This window comes from Rhea americana, unplaced genomic scaffold (assembly GCF_003343005.1).
Source record: "Rhea americana isolate MKP2758 unplaced genomic scaffold, rheAme1 scaffold_3, whole genome shotgun sequence".
NCBI classification, from domain to species: Eukaryota; Metazoa; Chordata; class Aves; order Rheiformes; family Rheidae; genus Rhea; species Rhea americana.
In genome coordinates, this window is record NW_028186423.1 from 3,361,788 (window position 1) to 3,384,680 (window position 22,893).

A 22,893-nucleotide genomic window follows, 5' to 3' on the forward strand; every position below is an offset into this window, starting at 1 on the left:
TTTTTTTTTCTTTTTTTTTTTTTCCCCTGAAACTATAAAATCACTAATGTGATAATAACTTGCCTTCATAAAATTTCTTTCTGGATCCCTTGCTCATATCATTGCCCAGAAGTAAGTTAAATACTGTTTCTGATTGCACAGTTCATAATTTTGGCAAATTCTTTCCCTCTCTCAGAACAAGTTAGCAAGAATCTATATGTCTTGCAGTTCACTGATCTTAATAGTCTATCAATTCTTCCTTATGGTTAAACATACTGCCGATTTCTTTAAGCAAGCACTCTGACTGTCCTAGTCCAGTTGGAAATAGGAATTAGAAATGGAATTATACTTGTTTCAAAGTATGTGTGTTTGTGTAGGTATAAATGGATAAATAATTCAAAACCACATCTGCAGTGGAAATTCTCTCTTAAATGAGAAGCTAGTCACACTGAGTTTCCTAGTTTSGGGAGAAAAAACAGGAACTTCTAGAGCARGAATCTTGYAATYCTTGAGTAGTTGTCTGAGATATGTCATACGAATAATAACCCTAAATTTGCTTATTTCTCTTCATTTTCCAAACAGGAAGTAGTATGTTACCTAGTTTAGATATAGATAYCTACAATAATGACATGTAAAGCTTGAATCCTACCACTCTAATAGTACAAATATTATTCAGCATGTTCTTATTTTGATTAAGAAACCTGAAGACTCAAAAGTAATTTGTACTATGTATRTGTAGGCTTAGTCTGAGTGAAGAAAGAGCATACAAAAGTATGATAGAGGCAATTTTTTTAGATAACTATGGGCCCTGGCTAAGGTTAAAAACAAAACCCAGATGTAGGCATTTTCAAAGTACTGTAACTCCTTTGACAGCTGAAAATAGAAAACGGCCATGGTCTCTAGTTAGTAGTGTAATTTGTTAGTCCAAAGCCCAGGAAACAGTCTGAAGGTCGCCACCACCATCATGAGACATGCCAGCGTCTGTGGGTTATGGCTGCCTCTATGGATAGGAGCAGTCCCTGCTGCTGGCCGAACTAATCTTAGCAACACACAGGAAAATGATCAAGTCTGAGTCTTCAGGGATTTTGTCTCAGCTCGTTCTCCCTGAGCTCCACCACTTTTCTTTGTCTCTCTTCTTCCTTAGGCAAGTATGTCCAGGTACCTCAGCTCTGAGTATAGGTACTTTCAGTTTTGACTACACAGCTTAGAAGACCTGGACACGTTCTACTGAAACAAACTATTTGGTGATTTTGCAAAAGTAACTACCTCATTCATTGGATCTTGCCATCTGTACTGAGGTAAACTAGGGCTTGTGTACAGGTGGCAAATAAACCCATAGGAGGATATGTGACTATATGCCAATCATTTCTTTCCAAAAGGATGCTCTTTTTGCAAGTTCTTCTACTTCTCAGTGAAGAGGTAACAGTGTTCTGGCTTGGAGAAGAATGTGATGAATGGTACCAAAATTTACATCAGTATCATTTAAGCAGCTCTGGGGAAGATTAATCTTGGAAAGGCATAATTTATCTCTACTCCAGCCTTTATCAGGAGACAAGAATTTGCTTGATTCATTGCAGATTACACTTCCTCCCAACTGTGCTTATGTCAGCAAAGGCTGTAACCAAACTCATCTCTTTCACTGCTCACGAACACAGGTAGGGAAGAAAGGATTACYTCCTCTGAGTTGATACACTCTAAGGCAAAAACTGCTTTGTATGGTGAATGATCCTTCAKCCTCACTTTCAAATACTRAAAACAACACCTTCCAAAACTTGCWGGGATTCAAGCTTTCCATCAGWGTTATATAGAAATTATCAATGTTCAATAGAAACTCGAGCTGTTCCATTAATATAATAGAGATAAATAAGAAAAATGTACCCAGCACTTCATATTAATGCTATGAAAACAGAATAACTACTAACAAAAACAGAACAAATACTAAGTAYATTTTCTAATTAATTCCAGAACTATATGCATGGAACACTTCRTAAAAAGCAAGTATAATTTTCCATATTTTTTTTTTTGTTATGCTCCATAGTAAGCGTTTTAAGTGTATCATTTAGTATAGATTCATTTTATACAGCAATGATAATGAAGCACAAAAAAATTTACTATCATTTGACCTTGAGAATAAAACACAATAGAAAAAAAAAAAAAAAGACCTCACAAGTTTTCAGTAATACACTCTTTGCAGTCTTTTCCTCTTAGTATGTAAACAATATAGTCTTTCAGTTCTCTATAGCATCCTTTCAAATGTTAAAATATTAAAAAATATCATTTTGAAATAGCTGTTAGTTGTAGTAATTGAATAGCTGTAATAGTTGAAATTACTATAATGATCGGAATCAGGCTTGTCTGTCTTRTGCAGCTAGTCCTCCCTATGTGTTAGGCAGTCAGTGAACTAGTTGTCCTAAAATCAAATACCTGAGGCGCTCTCTAGTCAAAAAGAGGGATAGGCAATTTTGACAGTCTTCAGAAAGGTCTTATCCAAGTCACTGGCTTGATTCAGCTGCATTCAAATGCCATAGAACACTTCAAATATCCACAGAGGATTAGCAAATATGGCAAGAGAAYCTGTATAAGACTCATTTCGTTCCGAGCAGCAGCTAGAAGACAAGAAGATATTCCGGCGGTTCTAAAATGTCACTGAACAGCCAACTGAGAGAACAACTGAATCCAACCCGCAGTGCCTGCAGTATGGTAGGTAAATCCCCCCCTGAAAATTTTCAAAGACGCTTACTTATTTTCCATTAACTATACAAAGAATTGGCACACCTGTTTTAAGAGCACAGATTTACCTGCTGCATGATGACCTGCTGCATGAGAATCCAAGTGACATGCACAATATTGATAGATACGGCATTTTACTTATAAAATGCATTTTTTATATCATTAGATGGAGACCAAAGGATATACTTCACAATGCCTAAAATGAAAGATGTACTTCAACATGTTCAATCTCCACCTACAGAGTGCAGRTCAGTCGCATACATTATTACATTCAAAATTTTGTTATGGGCAAAAGGATAAAAGGAGACACAGCTTATGTACAGAAGTAAAAATTCATTGGTTAATTAAAGACCTAACAATTTAAACAAAATAAAACAGTTAATTTAGTTCAGCTACACTAATGCTAACTCTCAGCATCCAGATTATTTCAGAAAAGCCTCATAAACAGTACAGTTAAAACAATTGCATGAAACTTTCCAGTACAGACAAATTTTATCTTTTCTATGGTGCTAGTTTACCATGTTCCTTTGTGTCTGTGGTCTTTAGCACCAAAAATCCTCAGGCATGAAGGGGGGTTTCACTGCTCTTACCTGAATTTCAATACCATTGGTTGAGATGTCCCCTGCCCACAAGGTCTTGGGGTCCGTTTAGGGTTACTTTAATACATTTTCTTAGTATTTCCACTTTCTTTTCACCGATTTCCAGTTACAGTTTTTAAGTTACAAAGTAGATTTTCTGGACTTAATTAACATAAAGGGCTATTATTGATGCACAGTGAGGTTGACTTAAATCTAAAATTGTCAAGTCATATGAGCTCTAGATTTTCCAGTTTGGAATCACTGATATAACTTTTCCATGTAAGTAGTAATTTTGCATGGCTTCTTGGGCCAGTTTACATACAGATAATGGCTTCTAGATGTCATTTGGTAAGGCCCTTGCAGAAAAGCTTTTCATTTGACGTGATGCAAGAAGTAAGCCCTAAAATCACTTTTCATGCTGAAAAAATGGAAATAATTCCTCACCAAATTGAGCTTTTGCTATTTAACAGTTTCTGCCTCTATCTGTCTATTGCATTGAGAGTAGTGGTATATGGCTTAGGACAGACAGTAATTATATGCCAGTGATTCTGCTTTTGTAAAGAAGATGGGCGCAGGTGAAGTATTGCTATACTTCAACAACAGAATCATTATACCTCTTCAAAAGAATGATTATGATGTGTATTTCCTAATATAAACAATATTCTCTTCAAATAACAGATAAATTTAGTTACAAACACTCTACATGGAAAATGAACACTACTATATGATATTTTTGTCCAGTTGCCATTGCTGATTCACGTGCACAACATTTTTTTTCCCCCCACTGGTATTTAGGATCAAAGAAGGGTTCCAACAGGCTCTTGAAGCATATTTGGTGTTCATTGGTTCTCCTTTTATCTTCACTCTTTACATTTGTTTTTATTTGCTTGATTCCCCACCACCACCCCCTTTTCTCATATTGTGGCACTACTGCTGAATGCTAATGAAACTTTACATGTTGTAAATAGCTGCAGCCATCATTTGCTGATACCACGGGCCTGAGCTTCATGGAGATGGATYCAAGCTGAGTCAAGCAACCAGTTACATACGGACATACCCAAAACACCTTTGCATAATTAGCAAAGCTGTCAAATGATTGAATTACTAAGCTAACACCAACAGTATATACCATCACGTATTTACTAAGTCATATTCAAAAGTGTTTTTTCCGTCATGAAACTTAAAGCATTCACAGAAAACCTAAGTATTACCAGCCTGTTTGAAACATCTTTGTGCTCTTAAAAAATTGTGCTTCATCAAGTAGTGGTGAGTGGCTATATCTCATTTTCCATGTACTTTAAGGACGAAAAGACACATACTTCCTTATGAATCTTAGGGCATAAAATCACAGGTCCAATAAGACTCACCTTAGGCGAGTAACCTCATCAATGATCCTTTTTCCTATTCTTTGTAYTTAAATACAACTTTCTGAGGCAGTGCTGTGTGTCTGCACAGAATCTAACAAATCACACCCCAATCTTATTCAAAGCTGCTGCAGTAACAGAAAGAGTGGTAATAAATGGAGCAGCAACAGGTACATTSATAAAAGTCATCTCCTGTTCATAGATAATTTGTAACCCCTTGAAATTCTGAAATTGTTGAAAAAAGTGCTTGCTGAAAATACTTTGCACAGCTTTCACTTGCTGAAAATACTTTGCACTGCTTTAATCTCTATATATTGCTGTTTTCAGATAGAAAAGCAGATGAAGTAGAGATATCATTAAAAAAAAAAAATCTCCTGAAAGGAAAGAATGTACTGATGACAACAAACTCTTTAGGAGGCTAACTAATTTGACAGAAAACAGGAGATGACTGTGAAGAGACAACAGCATGCAGTCTATTCAGTTCAGGCAGACTTTTTTTTTTTTTTTTTTTTTTTTTTTTTTTTTTTTTGTGATACTGTTACAGGCAGAGCAAGAAGAAAAAACTTTCTGAGCAAAACCTAAGGTGAAGAACAGACTATGCCTGTCACTATTTTTTTTTTTTTGAGAACAGATAGCTGATTTAAGAAACAAGCTGCCAAAGCCAGCAATGGAAGTAAAGAGTGGGATCAGCTCAAGTGGGAACTCGAAAAAATATTGGAGAAAGAAAACTATAGAGGAGATACAGACACTAACTAGCAATTTTCATACAGATTTCAAAGCATTGTCAAGAGTTTAACCATTTGGCTTGCAGCAGAAATCAGCAAGAGGCAGATTACTGGTGCCTTTTTTCAGCTCTTTGAAAATATATATAKAGAGAGATACTGGTTTGTATTTATTTAATGGGCTTAAAGACAAGCGAGGATGCAGAATACATACTGTAGTAACACAGTATGTGGTCTCACTTGGATCTTTTGTACTTCTGTTTTTCTGATCTTTCCTACTATACAATTATTCAAAGAAAAATGACATGATAGTTGTGAAGGGGAGGATATAGACAATTATGGTGAATTTTCAAGGAAGTAGGTGAAAACATTCAAGAGATTCAGTCACTGAGTTTCTGAGGAAAAAATGTTTTCACTAGAAAAAGATGTGTGTTCACCCATTTCTACAGAAAGGAATAGTTTTAGAAGAATGTTCCATTTTGGATAAAAAAAATATTTTAGTATTGCCAAATATCCAGTTGTGACTTTTTCTAAATATAGAAATTTTCAAATGTAAGTAAATTGACAACAAAAAAATGGAACAGGTCAAATATGTTTTATATATATATATGTATACATATACAAGTGTATATATACAGATATATGTATGTAATTTCAGTTTAGTAAGGTAGACCAAATATCTCAGATATCGTATAAACTTGCTCCACTAGATAAAGCCTGGTTGTTGTTATACAGTTCATTTTATTTGTTTAATCATAGCATAGTTTTCTTTTTCCAGTCATTCTATTTCAGGTTTCAGGTTCTGAAACATGAGTTAGTTTAACTCACGTACGTCTTTTGTTTTGACTTTTTCTTAGCTTTCAACTGACCATGTTCTATATTGCTCCTTAATGGAGAAAGACAGTGTTTCTTAGGAAAGTCTGAGAAGAAAATATATTTTCCTAAAGATACAAAGAAGCAAACAAAAAGCTTGCTGTACACGTGCCCTTTCAAAGTTACTAAGACAAAGCACATCCAGGAATTATCTTTTCTAGCCTTCTGAAAAACACAGAAACATGAAGTTTTACTACTCTAGACAGGAGAATGTGCCTATTTTGAATTATGTTGTATTGTTAATAACTTGATATTTTCTCCTGATGCAGGATGGCCATCTTAATCTCTTTACTTCTCTAAAATATTCAACATTAAATGTTAAAGAAAACTATTACTTTAAACTACCATACTCTTCTATACGGTTTCCTATAAGAATGGATTTGCTGATGAAAATGGGAAACTTTAATTGAAGTTATATTTTGAATGTKGCTTGCTGCAAAGAGAATGAGAGTGAAAGTGAGATGATTGTRACAAATAACAGAGTGRGAAGCTGACAAAAGTTACAGACAGCACCGTGAGGTCTGGCCGGCCAGTTTTCACAGATRGTTAGTGTGGAGTTGTGTGACAAATGGCTGAACTTCAAAGGCATCTGAAGGTGTGTGTTGGGGATGTTTGGGGAAACTGAATATTATCAAGGCCAACCATACCTAAGAAGCTTTATAAGACAGAGATTGCCTAGGTAACTACATCAGAAATATCAGACTTGGGTAAAGATGCAGTAAAACTTGGCCCAATGAAGAAAACGAATGAAAGAAAGAAGGAAAGAAAAAAAGAGAGAAAGAAAGAAAAAGAAAGAAAGAAAAAGAAAGAAAGAAAAAGAAATAAATAAATAAAGATCACAGGATGTTGTATATCTAGGAAGAGACAAGAGGTGAGAAAGAGAGGCATCAAGGTGGGTGAGGGAAGTACAAGCACGGGAAAAAGGAGAAAGGGGGGATAAACTGGGTGGTCAGATGTAAGCAAGCTGTTGATTTTGTTGATCTTGTTGACTGAGCCTTGCGCCTGATCACCACCATTTTCTCTATTCTTCTTTTTAAACTGTTTTCTGCGTGAGTGTGCTCCCTATTGAATGCACTTGCGTGTGTCTGTGTGTGTAAGAATGATAGTGAGAATGCACCTACGCTGGACTAGTCAGCAAGGGTAAGAGAGGTCGGGATGCCACCGGGAGCCACTGGAGAAACTGGGGTCTAGGGCCAACTACTGGACCAGCTACTGTATAACCCATAATGTGTGTGTGTGTGTGTGTGTGTGCTTGTGTATGTGTGCTTGTGTGTATTTCAAGGGAACTGCTAGCAAACTGATTGATCCTGATCAGCCGGACAAGAGAAGCAGGAATGGGTCATCTGTATGGGCTATGTGGTTTATACGAGCACTGTTGGTGTTGATGTGGGGGCCAGCAAAGGCATCGACATTTGCCTGTGCTGACCAGTGTGCAGCGTGGCTGGCTGGTTTGTACTGAGAGTACGTGCTCAGCTGTACTACTGGCTGGACCTATAGACCAGAACAGTAGCACATCAGGCGTAATAAATCCCTCCTAAAGCCCACCATATACAATATTTTTGTTACCAGGGATCCTCTTATAAAGGGCTTGACATTTCCATAGTTTTGGGGAGAATTATTCCAGAACCTAGAAGAATGCAAAAAGCCTTAGCAAGGTGAAAACTTCATGTTCACTGAACGTACAGAATCCAGGGCACTTCAAAACTTGGCAGACCTTAACACTATAGATTCACTATAGATAAGACCTTTGTTATCTCAAATTGTATTGTTCTGTAGAGACTGCTGTCAACTGTACTAAAACTACTTATACTGCTAAAGCAACCAAGAGTAGCTGTTAATACRTACTACACCACTCCCATTGAGAGTGATTGCAGCAACCTTACTGAGAAGAATTATTAAACTCTTACCTGTTCTATTATCAGATGAACAGAAAGTTTGATCAGACTCTTGAGACTGCACCCTTCAGTCCCTGTGAAGTTGTTTTAAATTAAAAACTACAAATCCTACCTCCCTAAGCCTAATAYTAAATTTATTCCTGATTTCTAAGAAAGTACCATCACCAGGGAAGTAATTAAGCTTGCAAATTTRAAAGCATAGACTAATGATCTCTAGTTTTTCACATCTTTTGTTTTTCCTCTTAAAGACAAAAATATTAAGTGTTTATATAGCTGCAAATAAAGAAAGAGATGATGGCATTCCAACTTAGTAATCATTGAATATAAGTCATTAATTTCTTCAGAATAGCTTCAGAATAGCTGTTCTTGCATATTAGGAGGTATAGCTATAGCTTGSAAATAGTTATTATAAATGCATAAAAGAATATTTGTACTCTGTTGTGGATATTCATAATGGGTTATTTAAAATCAATATAATAGAATATTGCTTTATTGAAATAATATTTTCGAAACAAAATGTTCACAGTAAGAGCAAAAGCAATATCTTTTTTTTTTTTTTTTTTTTNGGGATGTGAGAAAATCTTGTGATTCTTGGGTCTGAGCACTTTTTACTGTTCCAGTACCTGCACTCACACAAATAATATTTTATGTAGGATTCATCTCTTCTAATTTAAACTTCTACAGATTTGACCTCTGCATTTGAGCTAATCACCTGAAGCTGTTTTATTCGAGTAGAAGAAAAGCACTTTTAGGGGACAGTATACTTCATCCTAAAGTAAATGTTTAATATAAAGTGACTCTTTGTCACCAAATATCAGGCTTTATCAGAATGTGTTGCTTGGTGAAATTCAGGGTGTTAGCAATAGGGAGGCTTAACTGGCAGGTAATATTCCACTGGAGCAGCATGTTAGCAGATCTCTGCCATAATTTTGGGCACTTCAGTCTCACTGTGTAGATTGCATAGGAGCTGGGGACACAAAATGTTGGGCAAAATCTACTTAACTAGYGGACCACCAGACCCCAACTGTAATAGCGACCACAGCATAGGCAAAATTTTAAGCTTCTAAATGATTTTCCATTGATATCATACCTAATATTTKAGGAAAGTTCTTTAGTTCATAACATATGAAAGAAAGCCTTTCTGCTTTAATAAATAAATGTGTATAATTCAAATTTTGCTTTCTCAGAAAYTGTCTATTCACTGTAGTCTCAACTTGTATGTATTTACAATAGCTCTAGAAAAAGCATATGGATGCCTATCACTCAACCCTGACTTACAACCCCAAAATTCTCAGAAAATCTCACAACTTTGCTATATCAGTATCTGCTAGAGAGTAGCAATAAAGGGTAGACCTTTGCAAAAGGCTATTGAATCTGATAGGTACATGCTAACAGAATTTCATGTGTTGCCATTAAAATTTTGAAAATTTGGGAATTGTTCCATTTCAGGTGAAACTAGTTTGAAATAAAGCTAAATTGCTATGAAATGGCTCTGATTTTAATTCCTTTCTTACCTTTTCTTTTTAATAGACTTCTTTCTTCCAACATCTCRTTTTCTCTTCCACTTTTATGATTTTTGTACTCTCATCTACTGAGATGACTATTCAGTAATTCTCTTAACTAGTTTCCCAATCTTCTTCTTCCACTATTCACTTCCACATTCTGGCATGTTTCTAYGAACCTAACATGTTCTGTATTTCAGAAGCAGGCTGAACAGAGTCTGATTATGAAATATAAGTATCTGAAAGAGGCCTAAGTTAAATGAATCCATTCACAGTATGCATTAGGAGAAAAATAAAGGGGATAAGGCCAACACTGAAAAAAGGACCACTTAAATAGGATATTAGGATTTTTATTTTTCCACCAGGTGAGAGAGAGACTTCTGTTACAATAAGCTGAAACAAGCTTGGAAACAGAATGGACTTCTACTTAGAGGTGTGGTACATTAAAAAAGATATTTTTATCTATTTCATAGGAAATGCACAAATAGAAAAGAATAGGTAAAAAATATAGTAAAATGAATAAAAAAAAAAAAAAAAAAAAAAAAAAAAAAAAAAAAAAAAAAACATCCACAGACAAGCAGAAAGCCTTGCCAGAGGGAAGGACTCCAAAAGTCTTTGTTCCTTAGGAAAGTTCATGATGTCCCTTATTTTAGTAAGATAACAAATATAATATTCTGTCTAATTTATCATTTGCATAATRAAGAAAGTAAATCAGAATACAGAGGTTTATTTATCTCGTACAGCTATGGTTCAGGATTTGGGAGGTRGAGATAACAGCTTAAAAAAAAACCCTGAAACATGCAATCTCTATCATCATTTTTTTATTGAAGATTCATTCCTTTTGGATATTTCTATTAAAAAGTAATCATAGTAATACCTATAGGAAATGGAGGTTGCATAAACAGGCAGTTTTAAAATGAACTCCATTTTTTTGTTGGTTTTGGTTTCATTTTTTTCATATGCCGAAGTATCATATGCATAGGCACTTATTTTTTTTGTGTATTTTAGCTCATCTTTACATATTTAGTAAAAAGTGTATCTTCTCCAGTGTATATAGCTTYGGGGGTCGTTAGAAGYCCATATTGTTTTTCAGTTAAAAAAMCCCAAATCTTAAGCAGTATTAATAATGATGAAAGTTAACAACTACCCTGCTARTAGTATCAGAGAAGTTAATTTATACCAAATGAAGTATTTAAAACTTTTTATAAAACTGGAAATTCTGGAATTGCTAAAYCACTACAATGATTAATTGATAGATAACTGTCAGATATCACAGTAGCTACGGTGTCTAGAATTTTTATATTATAAATATCTAGCTAGAAGAAAAAAAAGGTTTTATGCTTATGTTAGACCTTAAAAAATGAAGACTTCAAGTGTTACACAACATGACTACCTTGACCTGTGGCAGTCATTTGGTCAGTTGGAAACCAGAACTCTGGAACATATTCAGATATATCTCTATATAACGTGAGATGCTTGTTGACTCCAAAATTGAGCTTGCAAAAGCAGCAGGATCCGGTGTTAATTATTCAAAAGACTCTGAAAAAATTAAGGTGTAAGACGTAGACATGTAAGCAGTGTCTACCTATAAGCTACTTTCTYTAAAGATTTAATCTTTTTGTAGAGACAAAAAAATAAACAAAAAGATAGGTTAATGCAATTTAAGATTTTCCTAGAAATCTTTTCTCGTGAGAAACTGTAGCATGAGCATTGGTCACACAGCAGGCACTGACAGTCAGGTATCAATGTCTATAAATTCTCTCTGACAACATCAATATATCATATTCCCTATCATACTTCTCAGGACTTCATCCTGAAATTTTTAGCATTCTGCATATATGCAGTGTCTAGAATCCCTGAATCCCTGCTCAGTTCTGGTGGAATTTTTTTCTTTTCTCTCTCTCTCTCTCTCTCCTTTTTCCTTTCTTTTTTTTTTTTTTTTTTTTTTTTTTTTTTTTTTTTTTTAGAGAAAGAGATGGCAGCAATTACACGTATCTCCAATATGGTTGGAATGATGTTTGGGAGCACAAAAAAATGGTGTATATTGATTGCTTCCAAATCACAAAAGATTATTATTAGGATTACTATTAGGATWCTTTCAGCATTTTTAGCTTCCAAAATCATCTTTCACTGTCTTTACAGCAAGGCTGCCAGTTTTTTTATTGAACTGCATTGATATTACAGTCTCACTGTAATTACAAGACCATGAGAAATAAATGACAARTGTATTAGGAGATGAACGAACTATTCCTCAAGCAGCTTCTGCTGTGTTTCTATTGATGCTGCATCACACCAAATTTACATAAAAAAATCTCCCATACAGTACTGGGTGAAAAGACAACCTGCTGATGACAGTTTAATGAAMCAACAGGAATATGAAGGGCATTAACTTCCTTTTGATGATGGTTCTTCAGGACTGAAGTACTGACTTTTCTCTTTGGAAACCAGGAGAGATATTATTCAGATACTAATAATGATCTTGTAACTGTAGGTATGTTTATTAAAAGGAAGAGCTTACTTTTAAATAAGAATGTAACTAATAATTTATTTTTCTCKCTCTCTTTTCTCTTTTTCTCAGTTGGGGAGGAGGGGAGAGGAAGAGAGGAGGAGGTTGTTTTTACCTGTTTACCTGCGTATGTTTTACTTCAGAGTGAAAGAGAATGATACATCAAAGCCATGAGTTTTGATAGCTATTTTTTTTTAACTGGGGAAGTAAAGCCACTTTTAGCATGAGTAAAGTCTAGTATTGAGTCAGCTACTCTGTAAATATTGCTATTAGCCACAAGTAGCCATCAGGATTGGTCTCACAGGCTTAACTTAGCATTTTAAAGGTAAATACACTGACTGCAACATGTGCACCTATGTCATGGTATTCATTCAGATCGAAGAACTGATCAAAGTTAAAAAAAAAAAAAAGTCTTCTAGATCATACTTTCTGATTTTTTTTTCCTTTCGCAAATTATGACATAGAAAGAAGTGAAAAGAAGGGTGTTCCTAATGCACCCRCCCTTGACTTGTCCTGAGATTGAACCAAGACACTGAAAACAAAGTTTGGAAATGCTTCATATCTACCAGTAAAGGCCTGATTGCAGATAACTTTGAATCTCTAACCAGTGAACTTGATACGGAAACCGTACGTCAAGGACAGCAGACAGTGAGGCATGGTCCCTAATTGCACAATATCTTCTATGCATTGCAGCTTACTTCTGAGGGAATGGGGCACATCAGCAACACAGCGTAAATCTGAAGCTGCCATCCATAGGAACTGTCAAAAAAAGAGCTCGTTACATCATTCACAAACTAGRTCTATCAACTAGCAACTAAATTTGGGACTAGCCTGCAATACTGTTGAAAACACAACATGCTTGATTTGGCTCCTATGTCAACAGAATAAAATAAAACAAAMCAAAAATCAWCAAACAAACAAACAAGTTAGTTTARAGGACTAACTTCACCAATGAAGGATACAAACAGAAGTACTGGTAGAAACAATGGCAGATTTGTGAGAGTATGTAAGAAGTGGAATGATCTGGGCTTCTACAAAATATCTCCCTTTGGGGATTACATTTATATTCATGAACTCTATTTTCCGTTCAGTAGCAGACAGGTGTCAATACAGCATTTTAATAATCTCTGAGAATGCGAATTCTGTAACCAATTGAAAATAGAACCCTTTATATTACTAGTGTTGTGACATGCCAGTAAAATCAATAGAAAATGGGATTTAGAAGTATAGGTGCAATTATGAATGTATTTTAACATGTTCCCAGCACTAAGAAAACTATGCAAAATAAATCCACTGCAAATACATATGAAGTGAAAAACCGTTACCAGTTCAATCATCCTCTCCTCACAGTTTATTTTTTCGTACAGATTGGTTCACCACACATATAACTTTAGACTACTGATTGTTGCTGAACTACTCATCTTACAGGTCCAAAAGTTGATATCTTAACAAAAAAAACAAACAAACAAACAAACAAAAAGAACCCTATATATGAGTAAACCCTGTATATGAGTAAAAATGCCGTAATGTTCTTACACGTTTTACATACAGAATGAGTTATGTTTACGTAGCTTATCAAAGTGGCAGACAGTTATCCACTTTCTTTCTACATGATTGTTTGCCGTTGTAATGAAATCAGGTAGTTCTTAAAAGCAACTGAGGAGCAAAAAGAAACCTGATTAGGTGGCAAAACATATGGCCATAAGATGTGCACTGGGAGGACAGGTGATGAAATACAAGAGCACAGTCTTCGCCTTTTCGGTTGAGCTAAGATGTTATGTCATCATTATGCCACCACACCCCATCTCATATGCCTACTTTCAAAGCGAATCGTGTGCAGATCTGTGAAAATCTGTCTCTTTTACACAAGCAGACCAACTGGATAAACATTTATTTTGCACATATATGGTTATTCCAGAGCACCAGAGTTAACACTGCAGTGTCCTAAAAGGGTTAATTTTAGTACTCAATTATATTTACCTCCTTTCACATCTAGTTATGTTAAATGCTGAACAGCAGAAAAAGAGGGCAAGAAAGGGGAGTCTGATGAGTGGGAAAGCCATTTAACAATACAGGGACATTTGCAGCAATACTAATTCCTCCTACTTTCACATCAAAGTGGAGGTGTCCTGCAGAGGATCATAAACTTGTTATAAAYGTAAAACTAGTTAAGACTTAACTTCCAACTTCAGGGAGAGTTGAAATTTAGAGAGGAATACGCAATCGCTGCATGCAAATGTTCTGTTAAAGAAATTGTTCATGCTTGGTTGCTCCCAGTCAAGTACCTCCTGCCTCGAGTTTTTGAAACTGTAGGATTTTTCCTGTTTTCAGAAAGACCTTTTTTCTCCAGAATATTTTTGTTCTGACATTTTTGTGAAATCTATTCCAACAGTATATCAAGTGTTAAGTCCAGCATTTTAGCATTCAGGTCAAAAACATTCAGCTGTTGAATCTCTTAGGTGCTAACATATTTAACAGGGCTTACGTCTGAAAACTACTCAGCTGCTGGCTGTTGGCAATATGTTGCTAAAAACAGAATGTTTGATCTTCCCTTCTCTAGCTCTTGTTTAGTATTGCTCTGACTTGAATTTTATGAAACAAAGGTGTATATTTGCCAGATAAAAAGAACGACATGAAGCTATTGTTATTTTCAAGTTTACACAACAATAGCAGTGGCTAAATAGTAAATCATGAACCTTTAGGCTAACCAACTGTATTTTCCATTTTAAAAGGCACATTTTTATTACTAAACACATAAATAGCAACRGACTCGAAATAGCACTTTCACTTTTGAGAATATTATAAATGTTACTAGTTTCACAGTATCTCTGACTACTGACATCTCCTCTCACTTTTTTGTCAAAAAATAAAATTCCTTTTGCTGCCAAGCACTAATACATTTTTTATTGATAGTGTTAATTATTTCACACCTGTCCAATGTAATTTATTTTATTTCATCCATAGATATTGTGCCACTAAACAAGCTTATAGTACTGTACTTTGAATTTTAAATAATAATGAATATAAGGAGACAACATGGTCTTCTCTGAAAAAAATATATTCACAAGTCAGAGATAAAACTACCATTTAATTTATTAAGCACTTAAAATCATATGGAGAAATAAATAGTAATACTCTTGAGAATTTTAGAAGTACTCTTCTAACAGAAGTGCCTATCCAGGATGGGGGGAGAGGGAGAAGTAAAAATTCAGCTACATTAATAGGAAATTTGAAACTCCCAATTTCCATGGTAAAGCAGGAAGACTTGAAATCATTAGCTGCCAGTAAGTTTCTAGTTCTTAATGATCTGTTTTACATTCCCATGAGATCAATATTGTACAAAGTTTAAAAGCATGAGTGGCAGTTTATATAAAGTCTGTTACTGTAGATTTTAATTTTCTGTTTGATCCACACAAATTTAATCTTTCCTTTCAGTTCAGCATTTTAGTACTCCAATGAGATCATGTTAACTGAACATTATAATCCTAGACTCAGTCTGAATAGTGATACTTATATAATTAGAAATTGAAATTAATAAATGAATAATCTAATTCTTGTATAGCTGCTGACCAGAAGTACTGTAAATTAAGTTAATTCTATTATGAGTACAATATATGATGTTTTCAACATATGTTGTTCTCTCAATTTTTGAACCAGGGTGTCTAAACTTGGATAAATAGGATCTCCCTGCAGAGGTCTCTCAAGGAACCTACCTCTCTCTGTTTGACTATKAGGGGGCTTAAATAGTTATCTCTAGGGCAGCTCACTCTCTGCTTTAAATCAATAATTATAGTCAATTAAGTCTTTCAAATGTTTATTTATATCCAGAAATTAGGATASAGCTTTTGATTTTTAAAATAGTATCTTTTTATACCCTTGGGCCTTGGCAGACTCTAGCACCACAATGTTTCTTAMATGTTCCTAGTAAAATAACATGAGCCAAATATACCAAAGAAGTTGCTCTTTCAAAAATGTTTCACTAACTTGCATATTTTATTTAAAAAAGAGAAAAACTAAAACCAATGGCCTAATATGTTTCATTATACAGTTAAAAGTTGCAATAATGCATCCAGTTCACAGTAGTAGTTTTGAAAAAAAATGATTAAAACTTCATTCAGGCTTTGTATTCCAGATACCACCTGAGGGACCGCTATACCTGAGCAGTGAATACTTAAGTGTTGATTTTACTAGATAACTACTTACTCGTGTAAAAGTGTTTCACAATGGCACACTGTAAACAAAGCTATACTGCTAAGACACAGATCATATAKATATGTGTCTTAAAGCCATCACTTCCACTGACACAGATCACCTTATTTAATACCTGGCAGGTATGAACCTGTTACGCTGAATTCCTAGGAAAATGTCCCAACTGTGAAGTTATACTTGTATACTATTATTACAGTTGCAATACTGTGCAGAAAGGAACGCAAGACCTGTGAGGGCTGGTAGTTAATTTCACRTGAAGGATCCATGGCTCAAACGTGCAAATAGTATTGGGAAAGGACTCTGAATTCAGATATTTTCCCTCCTGTGTACCTGGAAAAAAAAAAAAAGAAAATCAGATAATTGGGAAATTGCTTTTTAGATTCAGGTCAAGTAGATCACTTTTTATTTTTTGTGAATTGATTCTCTTAAGAAATAATAAAAGCTTGAATGCTTTTATTGAAAAATCATTTTTCTGAATTAAAAATGTGTCATTTATTTTGAGGACATAATGGGAGGGTGCAGGCATTCTGCTTTTTGAGGAAACAAATCCATGAGGAATTAAAACTTCACTTTTTTTTTTYYCCAAAATTATGTTTTGTTTTGTCTTGTTTTTAGAGAATAAATCTTAAAATTTATTGTGTAGACATACTTTAAATAAAGCAAGAAACAGTTACGCAAAGCTAAGTGACTATTAAAGGTGAAACTAAATTTTGGTACCTAATATTTCTGTTTATTTGCTAAATGGGACAGGGTAATTACCACTGGAACAACTTGCCAAGACTTCTTTACTTCTTTGAATCATCATTACTTATAATTTTTAAAYTAAATTACTAAACTGAAGTTCTTCCTTTCTTTTTTTTTCCCCTCTCTCCCTAAATGATTCACTCTCGTTGAAAGAAGGAGCTAAGTGGATGAAATCTCATAATTAGYGTCTAAGCAGGTGAGACTATTTTATGCCTTTATAATCCATCAGTCTGTCTTCTAGGATTCTAAAGTAGACATCAATATTTTAGTTTTACCTGCAACTTAATAGAATCACAGTCAAAAGCAGCAGCTTAACCTGGGATACTTGTCATGAAAACAAGAATAGAACCTACAACTTCTAAGCCCTAAATKTAAAATGATATATTGCCTTCTTGCRTATAAAATTAAATTGCATCATTTCTGAGCAAATTAAAGCACTTGAGTATAGAAGAGAGGTCTATGGACAAGCAAGATGGTAAGATGTCCAAACTTTTGATTTTGATATCAGTTAAACAAAGTCAGTGAAGAAAGCATTCCTATCTACCATATCAATTCATATTAAAAATGACACTATAGTGGTAAAGAGCTGTTGCATTTAACACGGTCATACTGAAGTGTCTGATATGAGAAAAATTAAAGTCATTATAGAATATTTTAAGGACTTGATAACACATGAAAAGGTTGTATCAGAACTATAGGCAGACTTTATACTCTTATTACATCTTTGGGACTCATAATTTATTTTTGCAGGAAACATCCTGAACAGATCATCTCTTCAGAAGGGCTAAATATGGAAGATAATAGTTCAGCTAGGCTGGAATTTTCTTCAGCCATGTTTATTTTTTGAGAAACAGTTTTGCAATCAGCCATATCCTTGCTGTATTTATTTACACTCATGTTCTCTCCCACTTCCTGTACCTTTGGGATTATTGTCTTTCAACTTGYGCCAGTACTAAACTTTATGACCTATTTATGTCAAAATGAGAACAGATGAAATTGAAGATGAGTATGGATGTRTGTAGAAGTCTAAACATGGAAAAGTTTACAAGCAATTGCTTACTAAAAAGGCAGATGTTTCTAAGGTTTTCAGGAGTTTGCCCAAACAACTGGAAATTAATTCAAGTGTCTTGGAAGATTTGCACGAAGTGCCACACACAAAAAAAACTCAGCTTAGTAGTCACCTAWGGTAAGGTGATTCACCACATTTTAAATATTACAACCATAAATACAGAAGATCTGCAAGTCTCAGACCTCCTATACACTATGCAATATGCCAAAGACTCATTACCTAACACACGTTTACTAGAAGGTGCTTCTTCTACTAGGCTATGATATCCTTTGCAGTCTACTAGAAGAAGATGCGGGATGATTTTGTATTAGCATGCAGGAAATAAAAAACTATTTTGCATTCTATCTTCATATTGGATCAATTCCTTATTTTAGACTGCCTTTCCATGTGAAATGAAGGGCCTATGATTTGTCTAAAAATCTAAAAAAAAACATTCTTAGCTTATGATAGAACCTTATTATAGTAAAATTTGCTGTTTATTAAATTTGGTGCTAAATTTTGAAGTGGATACAGGGAAATGATAGCATAACATACCATTCTGGTTTAGACGTCTGTTTATTTTAGGATTTTTTTTTTTTCCGCATTTATTTTCTCCAGTGAACRGATTTTTAGGTCACAGAATTCACTAGATTTGGGATTCATTTCTTTTGACAACTCCTTTTTCTTCATTTTTCCCAAAAATTGATATTGAAATAGAGTTAAAAATTTTAGGGATTCTCTTGACGGTATATTTGCCACTGAGGCTTCTTATGAATGTCCCCTTTCTTGCTGATAGATGATCCAACAAGGCTTAGTAATCTCTTAGCTGAAGATGAGTCTATTCAGTTAGTGCAAACGTAACTTTTCTTTGTCAGACAGATAAGTAAAATTAGAATCATGTCTGAACACAAATGAGTTCAATTGCATAGTCACTTGTGGTTTACCAACACATAACTTTGGAATTTTGTATTCCAAATGTACATACATAGAAATGAGAACATTCATTAACAGATCTTAACTAAGATTATGGTAGACAAATTCCGTTCTGACTGATAGTATGTTAGAAATGACCCRGAAATATGAGTTGCTGGAATGAGAAGGGCAGGGAAGCCTGTCTCCCTTTTTATAATCATACACTCCTTATTCTGCTTGGTCTTCCCTGTGCATTGGCCTGGCCTATTAGTAATTGGTTTTCTTTTCCTCTCACACAATGTATGTATGTTAGTTAAGCTATTGGATTTATGGCTGATTGAAGAATGGCTGATTGAAGGATGGCTGATTGAAATCCCATGAAGTAAAACTGTCTCCCTTTTACGATATATCCAAGCACAAAAAGAAAAAAAAATGACAGAATAGAAGGCAACATATTTCTAACTTGTAAGGATTTTCACTTATTTCAATTTTCAAGATCTCTCTTCTCACTCTAAGGAATTTGACTGCTGCAAAACTAAGTACCTCATCTGAATCATCACATACAACGGCCAAACAGTTGTGACTCCATATCCTCTTGCAAAAGGATCATGTTCGCACCAGTTAGAAAAGAAAGAGGTATTCCTCTGCCACAGAGGTTCCATATTTCGCTAAAGAATCATTATATCTAGTTGTGTAAAATTTCTTCAAAAATACTTTTTCTAGCTCAGTGACAGACTTATGAATGGAATGGTTTGGTGTGATTACACGTTTATTAAGAATTTATATTTAATTGAATTAAACTATTATTAATTCAAATACTTCAAATCTCCAGTGTAATCTGACAACTTTCCTTTTCAGTCAACTAAACTTCAGAATGTTTGTACGGCTATTTTCCCCTATAAAAAGATGTCTCTCTATATATATAGACATATGTACATATATATATGAACACATGCACACATGTACAAACAAACACAGTATTGTATAACTGGAGGTATTCAGCCTAAAAAAAAAAAAAAAAAAAAAAAACAAGAAAACATCATAGACTTGTGCAGTTTCAATTAACAGTTTCCCAAAAAATAAAAAGTGCAGTTCCATCAACCAGTTGAGTAAGTCCTTAAAGACCCCAAGGGTTAGATTTGTTTGCAGGGCATTTTTTAAGGTTTAGATTACATTTGACAATTTAGCAATACGAAATTTATGCCTTACACTCCTACCAGGACATCTTGGACTGAAAAAGTCAAGTTGCTGCAAATGATAGAGATATATTGGCAGACCTACTTGGGAAAGTCTGCACAACCTCTTCTTTCTATGTATCTGGTCTAGCTAAGGTGATTGCTGTCTATTGATTCTTTTCATAACCAATATCAAAATCATCTCCATGCATGAAATCAGAAACAAAACACATACAGAACATTTATTGTACTGTCTATTGTTGTCCCAGTTCAATGAACCATTAAGAATGAACTGAATCACTGAAACAAAGTGAGTTGAACTACAAAATCCTGGAGTTAGTAAAAAATAAAAATGTTTAGAGTGAGRGATTTTTGTTTACTTAATAAAAAAGTCCTCACTTTTGTGAAGCCTCAGACTATCAAATCATTTTTCTGCATTGTCTTCACTTTTGCCTTATCTTCATATTTTAACTTGTGGATGGCTTACCTATTTAGGACTCTCTCCAAGGCATATAATAGGGGTTTTCCTTCATTRCCAGGCGCAAGAAGGGCTGCAGTGCAAGCACAAGAGCCTTAGCTTAAAAGTAGCTCCCTTCTGACTCCTCCTAGCAGAGTTGTTTGGAGGAAGCCCACCCTGAAACTCTTTCAGCTCTTTTTTTCAAGGCCACCAGGCACTGAAGTTCTAATTTGGTCCTGAGCCCAGGCAGTCAAACCCACACTCACGGATCTGATGGTGACCTTTAGAAAAATKAAATCATCTTGGTTTTACTAGTAGGCTGACCACAGTGCAAACAAAATAAGAAATTCTGGAAGATCAAATGAGTTTAAGAGAGCTGCTGCCTCTTATACTTCCCTTAAAAACAGAAAACATTCCAAAGCAGYAAAGGTTTTAAATAATATATGAACTCCACAGCATCAGGTATGTAAATATATAAAATTCTATTTAGCACTCACCACTGTCTAATTTTGTACAATTGACTGTAAACCTGATAAACAAGTTCATACATAATTTATGAAGGACTTGAGCCACATATATGGCCAAAAAGGTGAAAGAATTTGCCTGAGATGTTAGATGTAGCTAGCAGATCAGAACGGGATCCCATCTGAAATATGATAAGCTGGGATAATCTCTAGCATAGTCAAAGGAGTGTTAAGAGAATGCAATAGGTATGCTTTCCACACCTCTAACAAAGTGAGATACTGAAGGACTTTTCTAATCAGACACTCACTCACTCACTTCCAGTGTTCACGATAATGTGTAAGTATTAGGAATTTCTTATGTATTATACAGGAGAAAAAAAGTGCTTACRTTGCTAGCAAAAATCTCAGTAGCACGGTTTAAGTCTGGTGTCTCAAAGCTTGCAAGAGAAGCAAAGTAGTATAGAAATTGCAAGTGTCACCAAGAGAAAGATGATGAGAAAGAAACCTGAATCTTGGGTATTCTGTATAACACAGGGCAGATCGCTGTCTTGCAGATATTATCACATATGRGACCTTGGAGTGCTATAGATGAACTTACAAAACTAAAGCTTAATACAAGGCAAAAAAAGGCCAGATATAACAGTGTAAAAATACATCAGTCATATCAGGAAAGAAAAGGGTAAAAAGCATCTACTATCTGATGATCTGAATCAAAAGCAATCAGGAAATGCAGGTACWTACCAATCAGGAGAGTAGAGTAGAACAGTGGAAAAGAACTTCTGGCTGGTAAATTTTTCAGTCTCCTCTCTGAGAATTTAGTAATCCTGCATCAAATTCTTCCATTCCTTATCTATGATGAATGTCATTCTCCTGCACAAATAAAGCATGATTCTTTTTAGGTCAGATTGGCAAAATAGGAGGATGAATGACTTGTGACGCTGAAACAAAGAACATGTATCCTAGCCACCAATGAAAATATCATTCAAGTAATCATGGTTTGTTACAAGAAAAATCATCTGAGATAGGCTTGATCAAATTTAAATGTAAGCCTTTAATAGTTAGATGTCTAATGTCAGCAAGATATTTGAGGTGTCTTTATAGATGACAGGGAAATCAGGAATCTCCAGAGGGTGGTTCTTTCACCTATTTTAGACACTGATGTTACAGCAGGTTAATTGCATTGTGATGATGCCAATTCCTCTTCATTGACTCTAGGAAGAAATGCGATGAATACTTTAAACTAARTGACTGACTTTTAGGTGGTCTAAAGCTAGTGAGGTGGTGAGTCTCCAACATTAGACAAACAAAACAATAGGAATTTTGCCTCTTCCCCTCCACATATAAAATAAGTTAATGGATCARCCATAAGTACTGAAAACAGGCAAATCAGGAAATGTCCTTGAAAAACATTGCTTATTTTTTTAGAAGTCATTTAAAATAAAGATTTTTCTTCTATTATGTCCTCTCAAAGCTTTTTCCTTGTGTTTATGACACACTTATGYTTTCTGATGATTTTACTTTTTCCTTATTCTTATGCTTCTGCTTATAAACTTTAGATGCTTTATATGAGAATATCAGGTTGGTTGCATTGCTTAATAATAGTACAGCCAGACTGTCAGATATTTGAGTGCCCATGTATCTGTATGCATATGTCAATCATGGAATCATAGAATCACAGAATCAATAAGGTTGGAAGGGACCTCTGGAGATCATCTAGTCCAACCTCCCTGCTCAA